Source organism: Choloepus didactylus, chromosome 6, assembly GCF_015220235.1.
Source record: "Choloepus didactylus isolate mChoDid1 chromosome 6, mChoDid1.pri, whole genome shotgun sequence".
NCBI lineage: Eukaryota > Metazoa > Chordata > Mammalia > Pilosa > Megalonychidae > Choloepus > Choloepus didactylus.
The window spans coordinates 45,732,763-45,752,754 of NC_051312.1; the positions used below are offsets into that span (position 1 = coordinate 45,732,763).

A 19,992-nucleotide genomic window follows, 5' to 3' on the forward strand; every position below is an offset into this window, starting at 1 on the left:
GAGCCAAGATTTCTATATAAATTATTTGATTAAATAATCCAAATTTTAAGAATTCTTACTGATTTTCTTTTGTCTGCTTGATTTTTCAGTATCTGAAAGTAGTATATTAAATTTTTCCAACTATGATTCGGAATTATCAATTTCTTTTTATAATTCTGTTCACTTTTTAAAATAAATATTTTGAGGCCATGTTAGTAGGTACATACACATTCAGGAGTGTTTATAACCTAGTTAGTAAGTTACTTGTTTTATCATTACATAATGTTCCTCTTTATTTTTGGCTATGCTTTTTTTGTTTTTTTTTTGTCTATTTTTGTGTGATAATATAGCTCCATCAGATATCTTTCAGTTTGCTTTTGTCTGAGAGTTAGTTTTGGTTTATTTAATTAGGTAGCTTTCAACCTTTTAAAATGATAGCTCTTGTAAACAATAACCTATTATTTTTTCTTTTTCTTTAAAATCTGAGAATCTCTGCCTTTTGACTGATGAATTTTAGCCTTTATATTTATTATTTTTACTATTGATGTGTAGAGTTATTTCTATCATCTTATTTTGGCTTTTCTTACCATCTTTTGTTAACTTCTTTTTATATAGTTCCTGTCTTCCATTGAGTTGACTGAGTTTTCTTTATTCCCCCTTTTCTCTTCAGCTCATTTGGAAGTTATATATTCTATTTTCATTTTTATGTCAGTTCCCCAATAGAAAGTGTAATCATCTTAACAAAGTTTCAGGTTAATCTATAGCTTTATCTTCCTCCTAGCCAATATAAGGACCTTAAAATGTTTTAACTGCAATCACCTTTCTATCTTTCAAGTATTTGTTGTTTAGTATTGTAGTTCCAACTTGCTTGCAAACTGCTCTATCCCTGAAATCAGTATTATTTTTCCTAATTAATAGACAAGAAGACTGACATTCATAGAAGTTAAATGACTTGCCTAAGGTCACACTTCTAACATGTGGCAAGATTCATCCAAAAGACTTTTGGAATGGACTTGAATTCATTGGAATAAGCTGATCATCTCACTGTATGGGTAATTTTTCTCTGACCAGCTTTATGGCACAAAGAGTGCTATTGGATGTCCCCAAATATCCCTCAGTGGTACACTGAATAAAATGAATATTTTGACCTTAGTTTTGGCCATATATTGAAAATTGACTCCTTATGGCACTTTGTCTTCCCCAGTGTGTTTGCAGAATCTCAGTATTAATATAAAGGAATGACAAATGACAGGTGATGTGCTGAGAGGAGATTAATGACATAACATGTTGGAAACCGCCCCTCCTTCCCCACGTTAGGTGGTTATCATACAAAGAGAACCATCCTTGATATTTCTTATTTGAAATTTCAGTCTATATGTCCATCCATCCATCCTTCAATACATGACAGTTTTATGGCTAAGGTTGGAATTGTAATTGCTCAAATTTCCAGTCTAGTGTTAGAAATCATGTTTCTTACTAATAAGGCTGTGATCCCAAGTGAAGCGGCTTGTGGATAGATCACCACGCCTATTGTTATTCTAAGAAAACTAACAAAGCCCTTGAAGGTGAAGAGTGTCACGGTGTCATCTCTGTTCATGAAAGACAGCCCAATTTTCAACTGGGGAACAAAGAGTATATTTGAGGGTGAAAGGCTGGTGAAATAGCTTGGCTGAGTAAATGCTCCTGCAGCACTGATTATTGCCTCATCGCTCAAAGGTGGAAGAACAGAAGGAAAAAAATAGCACAGGTTGCATCCACCAGGTAATAGATGGGAGAAAGAAGAAGAAAATAGTTCAAAAAGCTAGCAAGTAACCACATGGTCTTCTGCAAACCCTGAAAGAGAACATCTGTACTAATTTTGGATTATGCAATCGTATTGAGCACCGCTCCCCTTTAAAAACTAAATGATGGATAGAATTTGGTGCACTTTGAATGGCTTCTGAAAGAAACATTTGAGAAACATATCTCTGGCTGGCACTGGAAGGACAACAGGACCTAGAATGGAATTAGTTTTAAGTGTCCCTCCATGTTCTAAGCACTTTACATACATTATCTTAAATGTTGTCATCGGCTTTTTGAGGAAGGCTTTAATACCGTTCATTTACAGGATATATTGAAGCTCAGAGTCCTTATCTAAGTTTACATAGCTAATGAGTGGAAATGCTAGGATTTGAACACAGGTCTGCTTGGCTATCACTCCATATTGCTTTTAAATGAGACAATGTCTATAATTTAGCCGTTTAAAAGGTTGAAAGTGTGAAGACAAGGTATACACACTGGATACATTCCTTTTCCTGAGCCAACAAAGAGAAATTCTATGCTGATGTTTTTCTCTGTATTCTCTGTGCAGTCCTGCATCGTTCTCCACCTCCTCTCCTATCCAGTCAGCACCAATTAAAAATAGGACTTCAACCTCCTCTCACTAAGTCTCAGGCTTGAATCACTTGTCCTAATGTGATTCAAGGACTGCATACTGATCAGAACTTCAACTTTTCCCCTACCCGACTGTTACCCACCTCTACCCTCTGATTTCTAACCTTGTTTTTTTTCTCCAGTTTCTTACCTCTTATTGCTTTTCCTTGACAGTCTACATTCCAGGCACGACTTTTCTGGCTGACATGATTTCCATCTCCTTCCTGGCTTTGTTGCCAGGGACCCTGACGTCACTCTGCCTCAACTCCCTTCCTGGGACAGTCCCCCATCCCCACCCAAGTTCAACACAGCCTTGTCCCCTCCTCCCTTGAACTTCTGACATTCACGAGTGGGAAGTGCACCGAGCAGCTCCTGTGTGCCAGGTACTCATCCAAGCACTGGGAGTGCAAATACGAACAAGTGAATCATGGTATAGTGAGGGAGACACATAAGTAAACAAAAGTCTGAAACAATGTGCTCAGTGTTCTAACACAAATGTGAGCCCCAGATGCCAATGTCACCGTAATGCTGAGATAGTACCCTCTGATTTGGGTAGGAATCGGAGGAGGTTTCACAGGTAAGGTGAAACCTTACCTGAATCTAGAAGAATGAGTAGGAGTTTTCATAATTTCCCACCAGCTGGGTTGCTATGGTTATAGCTACAGTAGGCGTCTGTAACTTCAGGAGTAAGGGTAGAAGGATAGGTGAAAGAATAAAAAGGAGGGTACCTCAGGACTTTTCATATCTTCTACACAGTCCTTTAAGGCTGAGGAAAAATTGTGTTCCTGACTAAAGCTTCATTTGCTTCATTCTTCTGCTAATGGGGGAAATGCCTTCTCTGCTTTCCATTTTGTGAAAACTAAATAGCAGTGCAGGTTATTATGTGAATAATTACCTTTCACATAATAATAGCTACCATGTTTTAAAGGTAGTTATTATGTGTTAGAGACTGTACTATATACTAGAAGATTCTCTCTTAATTGGGTACACACAATATTCTCCAACTGCATTGTTTGAGGCCCCACCTGCTGGTAAGGGCTGGAAGTTCAGAAGTCCAGTCAACCTGGGCCCATGGCTCCAAACTGCTTTCCTGTAGGCGTCCTGGAACCCTGGAGCCCTGACAAGTGTCTTGAGGTGGAGAAGTTCAGATTTTTCTGGTCCTATTTCAGTGGATTGACTGCAGGAGGGGCACTGAGTATGGTGGAAACTGGCCTTGGTGGGTAATGGCCAAAGCACGGAAGTCAGACCTCAGTTTTCCGCTCCTGTGGTAACCACAAATGCTAGAGTGGAATCTGGGGCAGGTTACTCTTTTTTTTTTTCCACAGGTTTCTCTTTGTGGGTGGGCTGGCACTTCTTCCAAGGCTATGCTCAGTGAGGGGGTTCACAGTCAAATGGTCCAAGGTTCTCATTATACTCCTTCAAGGCACCACATCCACAGGAAGCCAAGCTGCTCCAGGGTGGTGGGATGGGTCCCAGCTTCTCAGTAACTTCACAGGATGGCAGCAGCAGAGCTGATATGCAGCCCAATCTGTCCTTCAAGTTGGAAACCAGGCATAGTAGCCAAGGCAGGGCCTCTGCTCATCGAGAAGATTCCTCCCTCTAGCAGTTCCTCAAGGGAAGGGGGTGCTTCTGGGTTATGCTCAACTGAGAGGCCCCTTGTCCATCCTAATAGAGCTGAGACACCAGGTTTTTCTTAGCAACCAGTTTATTTAGCTCATAGATTGGCCCAGAGGGATAGGCCAGAACAAATTCCAGCATCTAGTACATGTAGGACCCAGAATCACCATCTTACACACTCCTTATTTCCAGAGCTTGCCTACCAGTCCCACATCTCTTTACCCACTTGAGTCCACTGCCTTTTCATGTTACAGGACCCTTTTCAGGGTTCTCACATTCTCGCCATTAGAGCTCCCTAACTCCAGCTCTCAGGGAGAAGGGTTTGGGAGTAGGGAAAGGGACTGTTCTTTTTCCTCCCAGAAGCCTTGGCTCACTCTGTCAATTGGCTCCTAACTCCCTCCCCAGAGCCCTGTCCACTGGAGGGGCTTCCTTCCCTCAGTTATGCATTAGGTCAACACACGTTTCCTTAGGTAAGGAAGACTGCAAGAGGTCATCTATGCCTAATTGCTGGCAGCTTCTTTTGCTAAACAGAAAAGAAAAAATTATTTCTGGCATCTGCCACAAAGAGATGACCTCATTTCCTCCTCTCAATAACCCTATGAGGTAGGCGTTACTACCCCCATGTCCTAGGGAAGGACACTAAAGCCCAGTGAAGTGAAGTTCTTAGAGGGGACTCAAAGGCCCCTCAGGCAGGCTGCCTCCCAGTCATGAAGAGCCACCATCCTCAGTGGATAACATTCACCTATGAATAAATGACATTGAGATGAATGCTAAAATCAAGAATGGGTTTCAGAACTCAGCAGGTGAACTCGCTGCCCTCTCTGCTATGTGGGATCTGACATCCAGGGGTATAAATCTCCCTGGCAACGCAGGATATGACTCCCAGGGATGAATCTGGACCCAACATTGTGGGATTGAGAACATCTTCTTGGCCAAAAGGGGGATGTGAAATGAAACGAAATGAAGTTTCAGTGGCTGAGAGATTTCAAGTGGAGTCAAGAGGTCACTCTGGTGGACATTCTTACTCACTGTATAGATAGCCCTTTTTAGGTTTTAATGCATTGGAATAGCTAGAAGTAAATACCTGAAACTATCAAACTCCAACCCAGGAGCCCTGACTCTTGAAGACAATTGTATAACAATGTGGCTTATAAGGGGTGACAGTGTGATTGCGAAAACTTTGTGGCTCACACTCCGTTTTCCAGTGTATGGATGGATGAGTAGAAAAATGGGGACAAAAACTAAATGAAAAACAGGGTGAGATGGGGGGGATGGTTTGGGTGTTCTTTTTTACTTTCATTTCTCATTCTTATTCTGATTCTTTCTGGTGTAAGGAAAATGTGCAAAAAATAGACTGGAGTGATGAATGCACAACTATATGATGGTGCTGTGAACAGTTGATTGTACACCATAGATGATTGTATGGTATGTGAATGTATCTCAATAAAACTGAATTAAAAAAAAAAGAATGGGTTTCATACTTTTCTGCTGGTGAGTGTTATTTTTATTTAACCCCCCCCCCCCATATTTATAGCTCTTGCTACTCATTGTGTTTCCCATGATGTCAAGAGGGTAGGTTTCTACAATATTGTCTTGCTTCCTTCAAGAGTATTTTTTCCCTCTGTGCCAGAAGGAGTGACTGGAAAACAGGAGAGGTTATTAATATGAAGAAGGAGGCATCCTGCATGTTTTCTTTTCCTTCATGGTGTTAAGCTTACCTACCATTTAAAAAAATTGAAATAGTCATCTTTATTGAGTACTCTGAATGTGGGATGCTTTACACACATTTAATCCTCACAGCTATCCTATGAGGTGACTGTTCTCAAGACGGGGAAACTGAGCCACAAGAAATGTAAGTTATTTGTGGCATTTTACAGTGTGTCAGTAAACGCTCATGCTTTTATTGACACGATTCATGCTTCTCAAACTTTCCCATTTAAGTATTACTAAAAGCTGAATAGAGTAAAAGGATGGGCTTTGCCTCTCAAGTGTGGGCCCTGGACCGGCAGCGTGGGCATCACCTGGGAGCTTGCTGGATATGCAGAACCTCAGCCTTACCCCAGACATACTGAATCAGGCTCTGCATAATAAAATTCCCAGGTGGGACTGGCTAAATAACTTGTGGGACCAAGAGAAAAATGAAAATGCAAGGTCCTTGGTTCAAAATTATGAAGAATTTCAAGGCAGAGGTAGCAGAGCAGTAAAACAAGCCAGGTATAACCATACAAGTCTCACACCCAGGAAGTGGCCCTGTCCACAGATTTGTTTGCACAGTAACATGGGAGAAGCGTTGTCTGAAAGGATTCCGAGCTAGAGCTTGACACAGTCCTTCACTAGAGGAATGGTTTTATTTTTATATTATTTTATTGTAAAAATTCAAAAATTTTGCATTACACTCCAAAAAACATATATAGGCCTTACTATAAAATGACATCCCCCCTCCCAGATTCTTGAAAGATAATTGATACTCCAAGATAATGCACCATGTCTATCTGTAGTTTCAATAGCTCTGTGGTGTTCTGCCCATTCACACATGCATCCCAGCTTGAAAAGCCTAGGCTTAGCCCATCCTGGATGCTGACTGCAGAGCCCTTAAGTAGGGAGTAGATGCTTTCAACAGATTCACCCCATACACATTCATGACCCTTTTTTTCAAGAAGCTGGGCAGTCATGTAGTATGACCCCTGAGCAATTATTTAAGCTTGCTGAACCTCAGCTGTCTCATCTATAAAACAGGGAAAAGAATAGAACCTACCTTAGAGGGTTGTTGTGATATTTAAATCTGATAATAAATAAATAAAACACAGAGAACAGTTCCTGACATATGTTAAATGCTTATTGAATGTTAGCTTACATTATATCCTGGAGATTAGATTATTGTTGCACCTTCAAGTAGGCAGGCAGTGAAACAGAAAGGGAGTCATAAGGGAAATTTGCCCAGCTCTCAGACAGAGCCCCATGGGATGACATTTACTCTAATGAATTCATCTTGCCCTGGTTCTGATCTTCAACTGCAGAAATCAGATTTTGTCAACACCTGGGAGTGCAGCTGTAATGAAGGGGGGAGGGGGAGGAATTTATAACAGCTCACACTAGTGATGTGTGGGTGTGTGTATGTGTGCGTGCATGTGTGTGTATGTGTAGACAGATAGATGGATAGATAGAGAGATTAAGAATGATTGAGAGAGAGCAAATAGATCTAGAATCTGGTGAGGATGACCTATATTTTTTTAAGTGAGAGAAACTATTTGTACAAAGAGCTGTAAGGTCACTGGGAGGAACAACAGCACCAGAAGTGACAGGACAGTCTCAAGGGACCGTCCAGGTTTCAGCTGTAACGCCAAGTCACCTTTCTTTGTTGGATCTTCTCAGCCAACTATAGTAGGTAGCACTGTGGCGTCCTTTGGCCTCAAGGGGGCGCTCTAAGCTTCAGCTCTAGGAGGGAAGCAAGAGCATTCAGCCATAATTTGTCTTTTGGATATAAAACTGGGATTTTTGTAGAGAGCCAGGGGATTCTATGAGTGATTGTGCTTGGGAGAGGGAAGCTGGACTCTGTTAGTCTGGTAATGTGGCTGCTTGAGAGGTGTGTTTGAGGACATTTCTGGAAAAATATCTTTTACCTCTCAAATTCTACATTTGAGTATGGTAAACACCCACACACAGACACACACACACTATATAAATATTTTTGATGATGAAAGGTAAACATGCCTATTGCTACAAAATTCAAATATTAGAGAAAGTATGGATTTGAAAGTGAAAGCTCCCTGTTATCCCCAGCCACCCCCACCCCTGGACCCCATGCCCCACACCCCCCGGACTAAGGCAAACAGACACTGCTGAGAGTTTGGTGCAATGCTAACAAGCTAGCTGAGTAACAACTGTATGTATTCGAGAATGCGCGTGTGCATATTTCTACATAAACATGGGTGCTGACCTTGACCTTCCCTGTGATAACCTGAGCTGTACAGCAGGCTGGAAAGCCTGAGCTACACTGCCCAGGGCGCTCTCCCTACGTGCCAGCCACACAGAGAGACAAATCCTCAGAAATTTATGAACTGAGTGTGGAAATAAAAATGGGAGAGGGAGTTAATCTTCAGAAATGTCTTTGAACTAAGAGAGTGCTCACCTCTTCCTCCACTCCACCGTCCCCAATCAACACGAGAGAAACCAGTGTCTCATGGAACACATTTTGGAACATGTTGACCTTCTGTGTCTATGTCATTTTGAGGCTTCCTCAAAGCAGAGCCTGTAACTTGGTTATATCACTCCTTTTACAATTCTCTACATTTGGATGAAAATTAGTAGTTTTCTTTAACCCACCTATGGGTCTTTGAAAGGATGTTTAATGACCAATTTAAGGTGAATAAGACTATCATATTAATTTTTATTCATATTTCAAAAGAGGACGGTAAAAGGGAAGTTTCCAGGAGCAGTAACTTTAGGTTAAATCAATAGGCCAAAAATCCATTAATATTAATAAACTTAAAAGTAAACCCTACCTTTAGCTGTAACTATATATAAAGTGTTTCTTTTAAAAAAAAATCCTTGTTCCTAGATCCTTCACGTAAACCTAGATATGTGAGTCATGATGACTTTTGGATGCATAATAACAGATGAAAAATGGCACATCTGGCACCAAAATGTTCTTCATCTCATCCACTAGAGGGTACCTGAGAGTTATTCAACAACAGCTCTCAGGAAACCAAAGTTTAAAATCTGAACTAGAAACCACAGATATAAAGTGCGCTCTCTCTCTCTCTATATGTGTGTGTGTGTGTGTGTATCAGTTCTGTTACACTATTGACTAAATTCAGTTTGCTTCAAGTTAGCTATGTGGTTTTTTTCTAAATTACAGCATTTTGATATTCCCACTTTAAAAAAAATTCTGAATTTTGCCTAGATAGGAAGGCACAGTGTATTTTACAATATAGTAAACATGAGTGTTTTCCTAATGAAAATTGTGGCATTTATTTACTAGAAAAGGTTGATAATTTTATTATCATAATCCCAGAATTGTTTTACTACTGTGTTCAATTACTGTATTACTTAATAGGACTCACTCAAAATAGTCTCATGAAAGATGCAGAACATGATTTTTCTTTCATTAGGTTCACCTTCTACTTTTTGCTCCCATTCCAAGTTCCAGTCATAGCAAAGTATTATACTGCATATTAAAACTAAAAACTGGAAATAGTCCAAATGTCCAATAGTAGGGAATAGGAAATTCAACACCATTGTGTTATGGCAATGGATATTTATATTAATATACTAATTATGATATGTATAAATTATATTACCAACATACTAATGCAATAGTATTAGGAATTCACTTACAAAAGTATATTGATCACCCACTAAATATCAGTCCCTGTGTTAGATGGATGATAAACAAGAAAAACTCCTGGCTCTTAAGGAGCATGTAAGGACCATGTAATGGTCTTATTCACCTTAAACAGGTGATTAAAATCCTTTCAAAGACCCATAGGTATGAATGGTGGGTGTGAAGAGACCCATAATCAAATACTCAGAGGGTAAGGATTTTGAGTATGGGCTTTGGAGTGAGAAACACAGGCTCTGCCACTCATTTATTATATGACCTTGAGCAAATTATTTCACCTCTCTCTCAGCTTTGGTTTTCTCATCCATTACATGGGGATAATCACCTACCTACCTAAAATTTATCTGAAAAGTAAAAGTGAGATCAGGAACACAAAGCACCTGTCACCCATTAGGAGTTCAGTAGTGATAGTTTCAATAGTGGTTTTTATTCCTGCTGCTTTGTGTAGCAGGGAACAGGGCTGCAGACCATCGTGGACTGAAGTCCCTCAAGCTCTATGACTGAGAGGCCTGAGAATTTCCAGTTCAAAAATAGCAAAGCGAAGGACCCTAATCAGCTGGGACTGGCTCATGTGCCATCCCCTTGGAACAATCTCTGTCACCAGTACTACGCCTGGCCTGGCCTGGGTCAGGTGCCTCCCCTGTGGCCAGAGGAAAGTGAGCCACTGTGACTGGAAGCCTCCACCAGGATCTCATGTTTGGAGCTGGGGAGGAGCAGTTCTTCAAAAGAGAGGGCGTGTTGTTTTGGGCAGAAAAAGCATAATGTCTACTCCATGTTCCAAAGCCAAGTTGAACAAAGCCACTCTATTCCACCCCTTTTTCTGAAGAGCTCCTGTTACCATCCTGGTAGAGCAGTGCTCCATGGGAGATACTTTGTGAAATAATGCCTTGTGTCGGGTTTTCACAGGCTGGAGGGATGCTGGAGCTTCTCTTGAGTAGCAGCCTGGACAACCACTCAGGCATTGACGGTGTTTGAAGGTACAGGAAGGGAGTATGGGTGGAACCCATACTTATAGTGGAGGGCAGAGCTCCGTTTAGGGGAGCAGACTCAGAGGTGGCTTGTAGAAGAGCTAGTTATATGGGTTGTTACAGTGGGATACTCCTCTGTGGGACCAGGTAATGGGCAGGTAAGGTGTTGCCTCAGGGACCTTCAGGGGCTGGGTGAAGGGCTAGACTCTTTGGATGTCTCGTCAGCCATGTTTCCTTGAAAATTTCCCCTCACAGACAAGAGTGGGACCACACAGACATGATGGAACCACATCATTCTGTTTCTCTCAGGTCACAGATTGGTTAAAAGGTGGACAGCTGACCCAGGCTGGGCCAGTCGTATTATTTCCCCCTGGAATTTAGAGTTGGGACTTAGTGACTCTGGCTGGAGGTTCACGTTAAGTGAGGTTGGTGGAGTGGCCACATATATGCTATGCCGGGGGAAGCTGGTCACCAGCTGGGGTCAAAGCAGACATGCAGGATGAACCAGAGATGAGAAACCATGCTCCCTCAGAGAGATGGAGAATGGAATCCTTGTCCCCAGCTTTCTTGTTTCTAGTTCCTGGCCCCCATGACATCCGGCTTTACTTTCTTGCCTTTTCCTTATGTAAATACTCCTGTATTCTCTTTCTTTTTAATGTAAGCTATGTTGGGTGACTTTCTGACCCTTGCAACCAAAATATTCCTAACTAAAGGAATGGGGCAGACAGAAAGTAACTGTAGATGGTCTTCAGGGTTTTGAATAGTCCTTTCCAGCCTTGCATGGTGATTTCATGCCAAAGTTATAGCCTTTTGGGGCATATTTCTCCTCCAAGAGCAAACAACTACCTGCTTTCATAGATGAGATCCTCTCTCTGTTCTGTACTCTGGGGCTGCTGCTGGATGACACTACCCCACCAAGTGCCACTGCTCACCATGTGACTGACTCAGCCAGCCACCACCAGGATGAGATAGAAGCGCTGTTCCAGGGCCAATTTCTCTGGCCAGAGAAGCTTTAGCAACTTCTTGACAGTAACAGTTGTTTGTATAGCCTGGTGCTTTGGGCTGCCTGGCCTGAATAAAATCACCAAGGAATCTCATCTACCTTTCAATGATCTGAGTTTCCGTTTTTGCTTCAAGGTACAGTGGTCAAAGTGGGCTTCTCAGGTGAAGCCTTCTTGTAGTCCCCAGGGCTAGTGTAGACTCCTGCCAGTGTACATGAACTGGCTGACCTCAGATGGAACTTCCTTCATAGGCCTGGGGTCCAGGAAAGAGACGAAGTATTTCCCAAGCAAAGTTTCAAGTCATGCTGAAATCCAGGGAAACTGCAGAGCCAAGAGTCAAATTGGGAACTGTGAAGTTAAAAAGCCGGATGATGAAATGGGTTGTCAAGGCAAGGTAGGCCAGAATCTGTGCTTAAATCCAAGGTGTAAAACAGGGACTGGGAGCCAGGGTAAATACTATTTACTGGCTACTATTTCTGATACTGGGAGCTTATATTGATGGTGATGCCACATAAATACTCATCTGTCTCTAATATATCTCTGGAGCCCAGACCTCTTCCCTGAACTCGAGATCCAGATACTATTGCCCACTTGACATGTCCACTTAGAATGCCAAAACAGAACTATGGTCTTTCCTCCAAATTCCACTCTCCTCCAACTTAACCACCTGAGTAAATGGCACCACTACTCATGCTTTGCTCAGGCCCCCAAACCCAAGTCACCCTTGATTTTTCTTTCCCTTAAGTGCCAATTCTAGTGCAAGAGTAAATCCTTCTAGATCAACCTCCAAAATCAACTTTGAATCCAACTTCCTTCTATCCCCACTGCTCCCATCTTATCCCTACAACCACCATTTCTTGCTTAATCTACTTCAGTGACCTCCTAACTGATCTTACAGACAAAATTCTTGTCTTACTATAATTCATCCTCTACACAGCCAGAGTGATTTGCCCAAAGTATAAATTAGGTCTTGTGAACCAGTCCCCCTTCCCTATTTAAAACCTGTAAAAGCTTCCCATTGCATTGATAATAAAATCTAAACTACATCTAAACTACATGATATTGACCCTGCTTATCTCTCTAAACTCATTTTCTTCCAGCCATCACTTCCTTCCCTGTACTCCAGTTATAATCACCTCCTTCTGTTGTGCCTGGCTCAGAGCCTTTGCCTTTTCTGTTCCTTCTATCTAAACAGCTGTTCCTCCACCACCTGAACTAAAACAGCCACCTCGATGATGCTCTCTATGCCCTCTCTCTACCCCTCTCTCTCCCTCTGTCTCTTCCTCTCTCTCTCTCTCTTCTTTCTATCTTTTTTTTTAGAGAAGTTGTGGGTTTACAGAACAATCATGCATAAAATACAGGGTGCCCATACATCACCCCACCACCAACATTTGCATTGGTGTGGAAAATTTGTTTCAATTGATGGTAGCACTTTTTTTGTAATTCTATTCTTTTTTAACAGTAGTTACATTTGTTACAATTGATGAAAGATTATTAAAGTAGGACTATTAAATATCATCCATAGTTTACTTAGGGATATTTTCCCCCATATTCCCATATTTTTTTAATGCATGTCTTTATTTTATTACTCATCTGCCCATACACTGGATAAAGAGGAAGTCAGTCACAGGGTGTTTACAATCACACGGTCACAAGATAAAAGCCCTATATAGTTACACAATCATTATCAAAGATCAAGGCTACTAGATTACAGTTCATCATTTTCAGGTATTTCCTTCTGGCTACTTGAATACACTAGAAACTAAAAAGAAATGTCTATATAATGAGTCAGTAGTCATAATCATTTGTTAAATACTAACTTTGCCATTACAACCCCTCCTTCTCATTTCATCATTCTCTCAAGCTTCAAGGCTATCTGAGCAATGGCCATTTTAACTTCTTCATGCTGAAAAGGGGTATCAACATTACGGGGTAGAGGAATCCAACTAGTCGATGTTCTTGGAGAGACTGGTACCTCAGGTTTTCAGGTCTTATCCAGCATAGGAACAATCTGGAGACTTTAAGTTTCTGAAAAAATAAACTTGATAAGTAAAGCTTTTATAGAGTCTTAGATAGAGTCCAGGGGCTTGGCATACTATGGCAAATTGCAATATCTGGCTGAAGCTTGCATAAGAATAACCTCCAGAATGACCTCTCAGCTCTATTTGAAATATTTTAGCCACCAAAACTATTTTGTTTCATTTCTTTTCCCCCTTTTGGTCAAGAAGGCATTGTCAATCCTATAATGCCAGGGCCAGGCTCATCCCTGGGAGTCATGTCCCATGTAGAGGGAAAGGTAGTGAGTTCATTTGCAGAGTTTGGCTTAGAAAGAGAGGCCACTTCTGTATACTCTTTTTTTATAGCACTTATCACCATCTTGTTTCATTGAAATGTAAGCTCCCTCTTCTCCAATCCTGGAACTGCTATTATACTTGAACCAGGCCAGTGGGCCTAACCTCTTGAATTCTTTGCCAGGAGGTTTGTTTTCAGATTTCCAGATAGGTACAGATCAATCTGAATTTTTGAGAAACAAAGCTTTGGGCTGCTAAGATGGGATTCCTGCTATGCAATCCCATTCTGTTTTAGTACAAATTAGGGGAAACAAAGTTTCAGGTTTAAAAAAAGTGGGGTGGAGGAGGAAGTGGGATGATTTAAGTAGCATTTGAATTATATGAATTGGTCTGGTTATTTAAAGGTACAACTTAAAAGAAAAAAAAGAATTACAATAGCTACAACTTGTTGAGTGCTTACCATGGGCTACTGGCCCTATAAATGAAACAAAGCAATAACTGACATAGGAATCTTTTTTCCTCCTCCTGTCCATTTAAGAAGGATTCTGGTTCTGCACTGACCCATGTGGGTCTTTGGTTTATTTACCTCCTTGCATACTAGGCATTAGTATTGCCACATTTTGCAGATAAGGAGACTACAGTTTAGAGAGCTTAGATACATGAACCAATTGACTAATAAAGCCAGAATTTGAGTCTAGTGCTATCTGACTCCAAAAGGCAGGCTGGAGGCACTCTACCTGCATCACATGGGTATGGTGCCAGTGACTAAGGGTGTGGACCCTGGTGTCAGGGAAACTTGGATTTGAATTCTGCTCTACCATTTACTAGCGGCATCATCTTAGGCTAGTTACTTAACACTTAGGAGGCTGTGTTTCTTCATCTGTAAATTGGGGGTAATAATAGCACCTCCCTCAAGGGTTACTCTGAGGAATACGTGAAATAATACATGTGAGACGTAGCACAGACCTGACAAACAGAAAGAGATCCATAAATGTTAGTTATTGTTTTAATACACCATGCCGGCCTTTGAGAAGGGTACTTTGGCATCTGTCTGAGCCCATTTCACTGCCGCATCAGAAACATATATCCTATCTTGGAAATGTCTCACATAATGGATTGTGTCTGCTTAGCTCACTCTGTTCTGTGCTTCACACACCAGCCATCTAGGATGATGATATTACCCAACTGCATGAGTGGGTTTGATAGCTTTTCCAAAGGGCTGGTATTTCAGTTGTGTAATTGTAACTGCTTCGTGGCCATAGAAAAGATTTATTTTTTTGGACCTCAATCAACCCTTAGTCCTATTTTTCAAACTCCAGCTCTATCACAAGATGTCAAAACTGTGCAGTTTGGTCAAAGGTGCTAGTGGCATCTTGCAGGTGCAAGATTGCTTTGCGATGCTGTCTGCCCCGAGACCTGCTTGCCCTTTAAGGCCCAACTGGTCGAAAAATTCAGCCACAAGCTCATCTAGAAGGCAGATGAAGAACAGAAAATTAGTTTGTTCTGCAGGGGCCTGGGATTTTGTAGTGGGGGTAAAAGATGCCACCAAGAAAGGAAAGGGTCAAGTAACCATCTTCCTTTAGATCCAGGGAGGGCAAAGAAAAGGCCTCCCATGAAAAAAACATTCTTTTATAACATAAAGGAATGGTTTTCTAATGTGGGTGATTGCCTAGTTCCTAAAAAGGAAACAAAGGAGAAAAAAAAGAAGGATTTTCTTTTTAGAGGGCCACTGTTGTCAGTGAGGTAAGCAGTAAAGAAATCATCATTTAATTTGTGGGACCAGATTACTTGACCTGAAGGGTGAATAATTGGGTGCTTGCTTCAGTCAGGGGTTCTAACTAGTCTGTTCTCCCATCAAAGAAACTGAGTCAACTTGACATATTTTCATAGTGTAAGAGCACTTCCCCAGGGGAACTTTCTGCATCCTGCCCTTGGATTACCTCTTCTCTCCCCTAAATCCTGGTTCATGAGATGTGGAGTTGGACAGGCCTGGGTTCAAATAGTGGTCCAGTCACTTACTGCACTGACCCTTTGGGCAAGTTACCTCACCTGTTTTCTCATTTGTAAAATGGAGTTAATCAAAGACTCTACCTCATTAATGTATGTGTAATGAAAAATAAAAATAACAGTTTAAACCAAAACTGACTACAGCCTCCTCTTCCTTTTAAGGGGCGGAGGGACGTAGGCATGCTTCACATCAGTGAGGAAATACATTTTTCCCTTGTGCCCTTCCCCTGGGAGAGAAAGATTGAGCAAGTGGAATTTAGCAAAACATGTTACTGTTCATGGTCTTTGGATGTACTGAGGTGGGGTGGGAGTCAAGGATGGAGAGAGAGGTTGGAAGAGGGCTGAACTGTTCTGGCCAACAAAGTGGGAGGAATCAATAGTTTTTGGAGTTTCTGGTGGTCAGTGAGGAAGAGGGAAGAGAGAGTTGATCCAAGTAATCCTGAAGAAGGCAGATGATCTCAAAGGCTAGGTGAGCCCTGCTGATATTTGCTGACATATGCCAAGGCACTTAGAATAATTCTTGGCACCAGTAAGCATTTTTAAATGGTGACTAGGATGACTAGCCAAGCTCTAATAGCCTCTCTCCCTGGAGAACATCTTCTCTCTCTTTGTGGTGTGTGGTGTGTGTGTATGAGCGTCTGATGGTGAAGAGAGATGTGAAGCGTTCAAATTCTGGCTCCACAGGGTTTGTTTCTCTGTTTCTTCAATTTCTCCTTTTTAAATTAGGGCAAAAATGGTACCTCATTTCACATGACGTTTAAATGAGATCATCCAAATAATTCACACACTAGGCCCTTCATTAGCTTTAAGTAAATGTCAGCTCTTACTAGTGTTCTATGAAAATAGTCATATGAAAATGGCGTCCCCTCCTCGATCATGTACTATGTGTTTTTATTTTTTAACTTACATATATGTTCACTGCAGAAAACTTAGATGATAGAGAAAGGACTCAGAAAAACAAACATCCACCACTCCAACAAAAAGATCACCACTGTATGTCCTTCCTGATTTTTCTCTCTCAAGTATGTATACATTTATGTTCCACCTTTTCAAAATGGGACACTATTCTATAGTCTGCTTTTTTTTTTTTTTTTTTTTTAACTTAGCCATAAACTGTGAAGAGTTCTCTGTGGATGAGTTTCTTATTAAGATAGAGTTTCCTGTGGAAGCAGCTGTACCCTGGGCCAGCAGATTCATCACTATTCTGCCTTTAAAAAGGGGGGGTGGGAGTGTCCTACGTCCGTTCAAGTGTGGGACATGCTACTTGCCACGTTTCCCTCTTGGAAAATTAGCAGCGACATTGGCAGATTAAGGGCTCCGAGAAGTCCTTTGGTAAGGAACCCTTTGACTTTAAAAACTCAGTGTTTCCCAAACTAATTTTACACTGTGGAGCCATTCCTTCTCATAACTCCCGCTGATGTCTCAAGAATCATGTTCGGAAACCATGTTGTAGGCTGAAGTTTCCTTAAGAGCAGGGAGCATGTCTTTTTCATCCTTGTTGTTTCTCCATTGCCTTGCATTGGGGTTTTAAGAAATTATGAAAAGTGGGAGTGGATTGATGAATCTACTTTCTAACCAAGGCCACACATGTGTGAACTGGGGGCAAAGCTAGAGGCTGGGGCTGTGTTCTGAAGTGTGTCTCGGTGTAGAACTAATTGGCCCTTTGGGGGATGAACCTGTGAACTTGGCCTCGTTAGCACCAGCACAAAACAGCTGAGTTAGTTTATCTGGTGCCATGAAATTGTTTTCTTACCCAGATGCTCATGCTCTCCTCCAGGTGGCGATGCTGGTTTGTTAACCTTCTGAAAGCTTGAAATTTGGGCCTTGAAAAGTTTGAAAATGAGGGGAAACAGAGGCCGATGAGGAATGGAGCTAAGAATGGAGTGATGACTGAGAACTTCAGAAGACACAATGTCAGGTTTGCAGTGACAAGAAACTGAGGTAAACCTCATACACTGAGTGTCCAAACACAAAATTTTAAAAACTTTTGGTGAACCTGAAACTCAAGAATAAATGTCACTAGTATTTATTGAGTACCAGGCAGTATGCCAGGTAATTTCATTCACCATTCCGTTTAATCCTCATAACAGACCTATATGTAAGTGGGTCTCCTAGCTAGAAGCAGCAGAACTGGAATTTGAGCCTTGGTACTGTGTCTGAGTGTTTTGCTAGGCTGAAACAAGAAGATATTTACCAGGGATAAAAGTAAATGTAAAATGTTGATTGCTCACTTGCTCTATCTACCTATCCATCTACCTTTCTATCTATCTATCATCTATCTATCATCATCTATCTATATATTTCATTTCATTAGTACAGGGTGGGCGTAATAACACTTCATTCAATTAATACCAGGATTATTTAAATAGCGACCTGCTAAATAAATTAATTGCAGCTCTGGACTGAACTCTAGTCAAAGCAGGGTAGTGGAGATTCCACTGTATTCTTTTCAGTTCTGTTGGCCATACTGTAAGACAGACAGGGCCAAACTGAATGGTTCCAGAGAAGAGTGGCCAGCTTAAAAATTGGTTGAAGGATTGAGTGGTTCTATCACACCTATCATATCCTGATTACAGCCCTTGCCACATAGGACATGTTGAAATTGTTTCTTTAATTGTTTCCATCCCCCAGTGGACCGGGCATTTCTTGAGAGAAGGAACCAGGTCCTTCACTACTGTATCCCTAACTCCTAGCACAGTACCTGGTACAGAGTAAGTCGCTAGTAAGATTTAAATGAATGAGTGAGCGGATGAATGAATTGTGTGTCCTGCAGAAATGATATCAGAGCAGACACTGATGAAGGGACCAAGGGAGCTTAGTTTAGATTAGAGGAAAGAAAACCCGTGAGAGAGATAAGACCTATCTTCAAATATGTGAAAAGCTGTTAAATGGACGAGAAAGTAGAACAAGGTTGTGCCTCTTCAGATGGAAGGCTCGGAACAGCTAATTTCTTCAACAAAAAAAGAATCTAAGAACTGTCTAAAAACCAAAGGCATTACCTTTTAGGGCAATAAACCAGAAGTGGGATGTCCATCTGGTGGGAATGTGGGAGACTGGGTTCCTTCTTCATGTGTGAGCCTGAAAAGGGGTCACTGAGGTCTGTAGTGTCTTGTCACCACTGTGTGCCAGGGCCCAGAATGGACACATAGCACTTCGTAAACATTTGTTGAATGCATGAATCACAGGCTTCTCTGAATCAAAGACTCATTCAGCAAATATTTGTTAAGTTTTCCTATGCATTTTGTCCACGCTCAGCTGCAGGGGATGTATCAGTAAAAAGGATGACTTAGTCCTTGTCATCAAGAGGGAGTGTATCCTACCAGATGGAAGCACAGGATCTGAGCCACCTGGTCTGAGTTTGAAGCCCAGCTCTGCCACGGATGAGCCCCTACATCTAAGTAAAGGCTACAGTAAGTTACTATTATGTGATGGTTGCTCTGATGGTGTGCCAGTTTGAATGTATTATGTCCCCCAAATGCCGTTATCTGTGATGTAATCTTGTGTGGCAGACATTATCAGTGTTGATTAGATTTCTTTGAGTGTTTCTTTGGAGCTGTGCCCCACCCAGCTGTGGGTGATGACTCTGATTAGATAATTCCATGGAGGCATGGCCCCACTCATTCAGGGTGGGCCTTGATCAGTGGAGCCATATAAATGAGCTGACGGGCAGAGGGAACTCAGTGCAGCTGTGAGTGACATTTTGAAGAGGAGCTACAGCCAAGAGGGACACTTTGAAGAATGTACAGGAACTGAGAGAGGAGCTGCAGATTATGGGACAGTTTGAAGACAGCTGTTGAAAGCAGACTTTTGCTCCGGAGAAGCTGTGAGAGGAAGAGCACCCCAAGAGCAACTAAGAGTGACATTTTTGAGGAACTGCAGCCTAGAGAGGAACGTCCTGGGAGGAAGACATTTTGAACCAGAACTTTGGAGCAGACGCCAGCCATGTGCCTTCCCAGCTAACAGAGGTTTTCCAGATGCCATTGGCCATCCTCCAGTGAAGGTACCCGATTGCTGATGTGTTACCTTGGACACTTTATGGCCTTAAGACTGTAACTGTGTGACCAAATAAACCCCCTTTTAGAAAAGCCAATCCATCTCTGGTGTTTTGCATTTCAGCAGCATTAGCAAACCAGAACAGATGGGTAGGTCAGAACTGAAATATTCGAGCCCTTGGGCAGGATAATAATCAGACACCCATTAAATCAATGTGCTTTAAAAATGTATTCAACTTTCATCAGAGGAGTAGCTGAACATGTCATGAGATGGGACTTTTACTCACCTGTCAGAGCCTTTTTGATCATGTCCCCTACAGAGCCCACCAGTGTATAACATTCATTGTGATTCTGTCAGGAGGGAAGGGAAAAAAGGAGGCCTGC

The 19,992-nt window shown here is 41.6% G+C and overlaps 1 long non-coding RNA gene across 2 annotated transcripts in view; it reads left to right on the forward strand.

The window, feature by feature from the left end:
• The first annotated feature begins 10,254 nt into the window (after positions 1-10,254).
• Positions 10,255-19,992, forward strand: part of LOC119536345 — a 93,077-nt gene continuing 83,339 nt past the window's right edge. For both annotated transcript variants that reach the window (XR_005217386.1, XR_005217387.1), the window contains exons 1-3: positions 10,255-10,326; positions 17,394-17,557; positions 18,872-19,026. This is a non-coding gene — a long non-coding RNA (uncharacterized LOC119536345). The remainder of the gene's footprint in view (positions 10,327-17,393; positions 17,558-18,871; positions 19,027-19,992) is intronic.